This window comes from Coffea arabica, chromosome 4c, assembly GCF_036785885.1.
Source record: "Coffea arabica cultivar ET-39 chromosome 4c, Coffea Arabica ET-39 HiFi, whole genome shotgun sequence".
Classification (NCBI taxonomy): domain Eukaryota; kingdom Viridiplantae; phylum Streptophyta; class Magnoliopsida; order Gentianales; family Rubiaceae; genus Coffea; species Coffea arabica.
This window is the reverse complement of record NC_092316.1, coordinates 48,472,390-48,479,159: the sequence shown is the minus strand read 5'-3', so window position 1 is coordinate 48,479,159 and position 6,770 is coordinate 48,472,390.

The following is a 6,770-nucleotide window of genomic DNA, read 5'->3' as shown; positions in this document are numbered from 1 at the left end:
TATTTTGGTTCGGTGTGTTTGTCTCCATTTTGAGATTGCTTTTGTACTTGCGGGGATTTGATCATTGATGACAAAATGTATAAATGGAACTTATTTTGTTCATGATTGTGGATTTTTTGTGTGAAATTAGCATCCCTTTGCTTTGGATACTAATGCATATATTTGATTAGCAAGGATTAGCTTATTTCATGTTTTTATCCCTTGAACATTGTATGGTTCCACATGCTTGATCATCTTTCCTTTTTCCTTGACTTGCATGTTTTCTTTTTGTTGATTGCAACCTTTTATTTTTAAGAAATTTATTTGTTTTTATTTTGTCTTTTTCAGGGTGCAACAAGTGAACTCTCCATTCTTTCTCAAATACGGTTGGAAATTCATCACTTGGACATGGATTCGGATTGCGCAAGTTCAATTGAGCAGTATTTTCTTTTACTCTTTATTTATTTTCCTTTTCTCACATTGAGGACAATGTGAAGTTTAAGTATGGGGGAGGAAAGTATTGAACTTGCATTTACTTGCCATGTGATGATATTTTGGTGATTTAAATGCTTAGAAATGTTGGAATTATGTTTGAATTATTTGCCATGTGGATAATTTGCTTGAAATTGGGTTTGTTGGCAGGAAGTTTTCATCCATTTATATGGGGAAACTCCGTCAAAATTTTTCTAACATCTTGTCCAATATTTCACTATGGCCCAAAAGTTCTTCAATTTTTTCATTTTTATTTCAAAAAGGGCTAATTTGTTCCAACCTTAAGTGTTTGATTCTTCCAATTGTTGAAATGTTATATGTATTTTGGAAGGTTTAGTCCTCATTTAACTTGAAAATGATTATTATGCAATTAGGATTTTTGCATTTTAGAAAATATATTGGATAAAGTAAGGAAAATTATGCCTATAATTTTACATGTTTAATGAAATTTCTTCTCTTTACTTAATTTTATAAGTAAGTGATTGATATAGTTGATAAAAGGTTATACTCCTTCTTTGATTAGTCTTATATATTTTCTAAGAGGGAATATCTATTTATTGTCCTTTATTTCTAAAAAAATAATAATAAGAAAAAAAAAAGAGAAAAAAAGAAAGTAAAAATAAAATTGTTCTACTCCAATGATTCTCGTACCAAGTAACCGGGGGTTGGCATCTACAAATGTCGACATTCGCGTAAAAAGGTATTTGAATTAAGAGTATGCATTAGCAACTTGAATAAGTGAAATGTTGAGTAACCGGGGATCTTCACCTAAAAGTGTCGATTTTCGCGTAAAAAGGCATTTTCACTATTTAAGTAAAAATTAGTATGAATAAATCCCTCTTAGTTATAGAATGTTGAGAAAAAGATGATTATAGGAGGAGGAAGGCTATAAATTGACTATGTGATTTGCTTATTTGTAAAATTAAGTTAGGGTAAGAGATTAAGTTTAACTTGTTGAATTTAGGGTATAATTATCTTTCCTTTACTTGATATTATGAGTATTTAGTGTAAATTGAATAATTGTATAATGATTATTTTCCAAGTCTTGAGGACTTAAATTGGACAAAGTGCATATATTGTTTCACCTCTTGAATCATTGCATTTGATTATGTGTGAATTGCTTGAGGACAAGCAATGATTTAAGTGTGGGGGAGTTTGATAAGTGACTAATTTACGTAATAATTGTATGACATTTCATATTATTTTTAGTCACTTTGGTTATATTATTGGAAGAATATGAATCATTTTGGCTATAATTGGTAAAAAATGCTTTTAAGTGGTTAAATGAGATTTTTATCACTTTTTACTTGGATTTTGTGTATTTTGACAGTTTTGACATATTTTCGTATTTCGGCTATAACTTGAGCTACAATGATCGGATTGGGATGATTCTTGAACCCATTTGAAGATAAGAGATAGATCTACAACTTTGGTGAAAACATCTGAATCCAGTTTGAAGGTTTTCCAGGTCAAAAAGCCGAAGTACAGAGTCAATTGCTATTGGTCGAAACTGGAACAAGGCATGGAGCAGGCAAGGGTATTTCCATCATATCTCAGCCTACACAGATCCAAATGAGGTGATTCTTGATGCATTGGAATGATAACGCATAAGGCTACAACTTTCGTGTTTTAGATATGAGCTGGTTCAGCCTCTAACATCAAGAAAAGATCGGTTGAAGTTGGGCCAAAAACAGAGCAAGTGATCCACACTCGGATCCACTATTCATCCGAACCCTCGGCTGTTTCTGGGTTAGTGGATCCGAGGTACTGTAGCAGCTCGGATCACTGTAGCAGCCCAGATTTACTGTAGCAATCCGGCCGAAATTTGGCCGGATTTGTGGCCGGATTCCTGGCCGGATTGTGGTCAGAGAAGGTTGCTTTATACGCGTAAAACTCTATTTCACCTCCACCAACTCACATGGGATGCTAGACATGTGAGAAACATTACCAGCTGTAAGGAGAAAGTGTAAAGCTTCATTTCTTGACCACCTTTCATCATTAAATAGCCAAATTCATTGCAACAAGGAGAGGATGATAGAGTAAGAGATAGAGAGCTACGGGAGAAAACTTGGAGTCTGCAGAAATGTAGCTCTTTCATCTTCCTAGTGTTAGTTTAGCTTAGTATAGAGTAGTGTAGCTTTTCCATTCTTGTTTATTATCTAGATTAGGATGAAGATGGAGGATGAAGAAGGCAAGGAAGAAAGCTCATGTGACAAGGGTTGTATTCCTTCCAAACTCTTTATCTTTTGTATTTGATTCCAAGTTTAGTTAATATACAAGTTCTGGATTTTGTGTTCATTATGTGTATCTAAAGTTTAAGCCTTGGGTTTGGTTGAACTTTCTATGATTGTTAGTGTTTATTATTTGGTTATTTGATTGCTATGATTTGAGCAAGTTATTTAGCACTTTGACTCTTTAAATCATGATTAATCTGGTACCATTAATTATGATTATCTAAGGTGTTGTTTCTGCAATGAAAATTGAGATTTAACACTAGTTCAAGAAGTGCTAAACATAGGGAGTACACTCACGAAAGTAGATGTGCACTTATGTGGTTTTTAGTGATTCATTTCATGTAATTTCATTGAAGAAATGAACTTGTAGCTAATTTCATAACCATGAAAATAGGTATGGATTAGTTATGAGTATAGTTGATTCACTACGAAAGTAGGTTTCACATGTTTAAGGAAATTACACTATAACTAGCCTAGATGTAGTACTAAATGATCCAAAAATAGCACTTGCATGAGTAGTTAGGGATACCACAACCTAAGGAGCTTTTATTTGTTAAATTTCAGTAGGGTAAATTTCTTATAATTCATTGATAGTCTAAATAATAGAGAAGCTTTAGTAATACCGGTAATTGTTCACTCTTACTTGTGGGATCGACCCGATATATACCCTAAACTACTAGTTGACCTGTATACTTGCAGTGAATGGGTGTAATTCGGTATTTTTTAGCTTGCACGTATGTAAAATACCCGTCAGCAATAAATCTACAAAACCAAAACAAATCTATTTTTTTTTGTCTCATGTCTATTTTCGCTTCTCTCTTTTCTAGTTAATATAACGTCTTTTTATTATCTTCAGTTTTGTAGATATTAGTAAATTGAAAGTACAAAATCAATAGAAGGAGGAGATTATGTGTCAACTAGAAGAAAATGAAGAGACTCGCAGTGATAGAGAAATAAATAATAAAATTAATGATTGAAATAGGAAGAAAAACTAATGATATGGAATTTGTCATATTCTGTTTGTTGTTAAGAAAATTTTTTATAAAATGTCAATAATTATATAAGAATTTCTTTCATTGGATTAAAAATTTTTTATTATGATTTTATTGTGGAGGTAGAATTTATTCTTTACTTTTGAGATAATAATATTTTTCAGGCCATAGAAGGGTTGTAATGGTGATTCTAGATCAAATTAGCTTGTATTAAAAATTTATTTCAGCATTGATATTTAATTTTGGGATATAAAATTGATTGTCAATGGGGTTTTTTTTTATTTGAACTTTTTTATTTTATTAATGAAAGAGATATACACAATATTTTTCCTTACAGACGTCTAATTTTCCGAACTGAGGGCAAACCCAACTTGTCTAGAAAAATTGCCCCACGAGCTACCCTTGGGAGCATAGTGAAGCTGTCATAAATCTTGACTTGTTGGTGGGGATGAGATGTTCCGACATTGGATAAAGCGTCAGCAACTGTGTTAGCCTCTCGATAACAGTGTGATAAATGAGCAGGATCTTCCAAGAGCTTCAAAATCTGTCTGATTTCCCTTCGAATTTCCCATGGACATTGAATACGCTGCTGAATGATGTCAACTAAGAGCAATGAATCTGATTGAACCCTTATATTTCCGAAGCCCCTATTTTTACATGTTTGAAGACCAATAAGGAGGGCCCAAGTCTCTGCACGGAGAGATATAGTTTGTCCAAGATAAGCCGAGAAAGCAATCACTGGTACGCCAAATGAATCTCGGAGAACTCCACCACCTCCACCCACTCCTGGATTACCTTTAGAACATCCATCCGTGTTGAGTATCAACCTCCCTATCTCCTTTATTTCCCAGCGAACCAATTTATATGCAATTCTACCGACAGATACATGCGATCGATCATACAAATGATGAAAAGACTGCAATTGAAGTTCTTGTTTGAAATGAATCCCCACCATAGACTGTATTTCTGAGAAAATGTTCTTACAAATAGCAGATGATTGCATCTGGACACCCTCAAACATTGCTTTATTTCTTGCTTTCCAAATCTGCCAGCAAAGTACACTAGGTAGAATGCGGTCGATAAGTCGTCGTGTCTCAGAGTCATGTAAACGTAGCCACCATCCTACGATGCGAGGACGCAAAAAAGATCCTGGACACCTGAATCCACATAGGCTTCCAAAATAGTTCCAAACTACCGAGGTAATATGTCCGTTAGCAAATAGGTGCTCAATAGACTCCACAGATGCCGAGGAGCAGCAAAAACACTTTGAGGGAAGTTGGACACCAAGCTTACCTAACCTATCTGGTAATGGTAGTCTTCTCAGAAACAATCTTAACATGAAGAATGAGACTTTCCAAGGAATCTGAGGATGCCAAATGTAAGTAAAAGCCATTGACTTGTGTCGAGTCTGCCTGACTTCCCCAAAAGCCGATTGGAGAGAGAACTTACCAGATGTCGTGGGCATCCAAAAGACTTCAACTTCACTCCCTTCCTCTGGTACCAGGTGTGCCAAAATGGAAGTAAGTTTCTCGCTTGGCATCGTCGAATGTAAGAGATTTATATTCCAGTGACCATTGGTGATAAAATTTTGGAATGACAAATTTGGGATAACTTTTGCATGTAGAAATAACGCACCACTTCCCAACCAGTTGTCATACCAAAAATGACAAGCTCCATCCCATAACATTGAGAGCTCCACTTGTATACTTACGTTGATCATCCTTCTCCAGATTGCCGAGTCCGTTGTTCTGAGTTCGATCTGACAAGGATGAAGGCTTCCGCAATATTTTGCTTGCATGAACGATGCCCACAGGGATGATCCTGTTCAGAAATTCCACCAAAGCTTGCATGAAAAAGCTTGATATACGTCTCGTAGTCTCCGGAACCCGACTCCCCCTTCCTCAACCGGATAACACAAGTGAGACCATCGTATCCAGTGGAATTTCGAGTTGTCGGTTGATGATCTCCACAGGAAGTTCGAGCAAGAACTTTCTATAATTTTGAACACCTTGGCCGGGATCACAGCAGCTGACATTAGATCATTGGCATAGAAGCCAACACGTGCTTGATTAGAACTATTTTGCCTCCAAAGGAAAGCAGCCTTGATTTCCATGACAAAATCCTCCCTAGAATAGATTGACACACTTCTCCAAAATATGAAGATTTGCATCTTCCAGAATAAAGAGGGAATCCCAAATAACGTATCGGAAATGACTGCCAGGCAAACCTAGTGATACGTTCAATCACCCTTCGTCTTGCCGGTGGCGTCGATGGGTGGACCAAATAACAGCTTTTTTGCACATTTATGAGTTGCCCCGAACACCTTTGATTTGCCTGTAACACCTGCATGATTGCCTTCAGAGAAGAAGAGGATCCATTTGCGAATATAAGAACATCATCCGCAAATGCCAAGTGAGTAATAGCCGGACACCGATATGGAACTTTGAAACCCAGGAACCTCGATTGCATGGTGAGGTTATTCAGTCCTCTAGATAAAACCTCAGATCCTATAATGAATAATGCAGGAGATAATGGGTCTCCCTGACGAAGACCTCTCAAAGACTTGAAGAAACCGTAGGAGGAACCATTTATAATGATTGAAAACCAGACATTAGAGAGTAACCGCCATATAAGGTCAATAAATATTTCCCCGAATCCAAACCTCCTTAGAATATTAATAATATGACCCCATGACATCCGGTCATATGCCTTGGACATGTCTAGTTTCATTAAAACATTTCCACCTCTATTCTTTTTCCCCATGCTTGATACCATCTCTTGAGCTAGTAGAAAATTTTCAGTTATATTGCGGCCCTTCACAAAACCTGTCTGATGTGGGGAAATGATTTTTGGCAGTAAACAAGCCATCCTGTCTGTCAAAATTCGAGATAACACTTTATTGAAAAAATTGCATAGACTGATAGGCCTGAATTGAGAGAATTCCTGAGGATTTGGCGTCTTTGGAATTAGTATAATTGAAGTAGAAGTGATGAATCGTGGTAGCTCCGTCCCACAGAAGAAGCTCAGTACCGCATTGTAAACATCTTGAGCGATCACTTCCCAAGCAAATGTA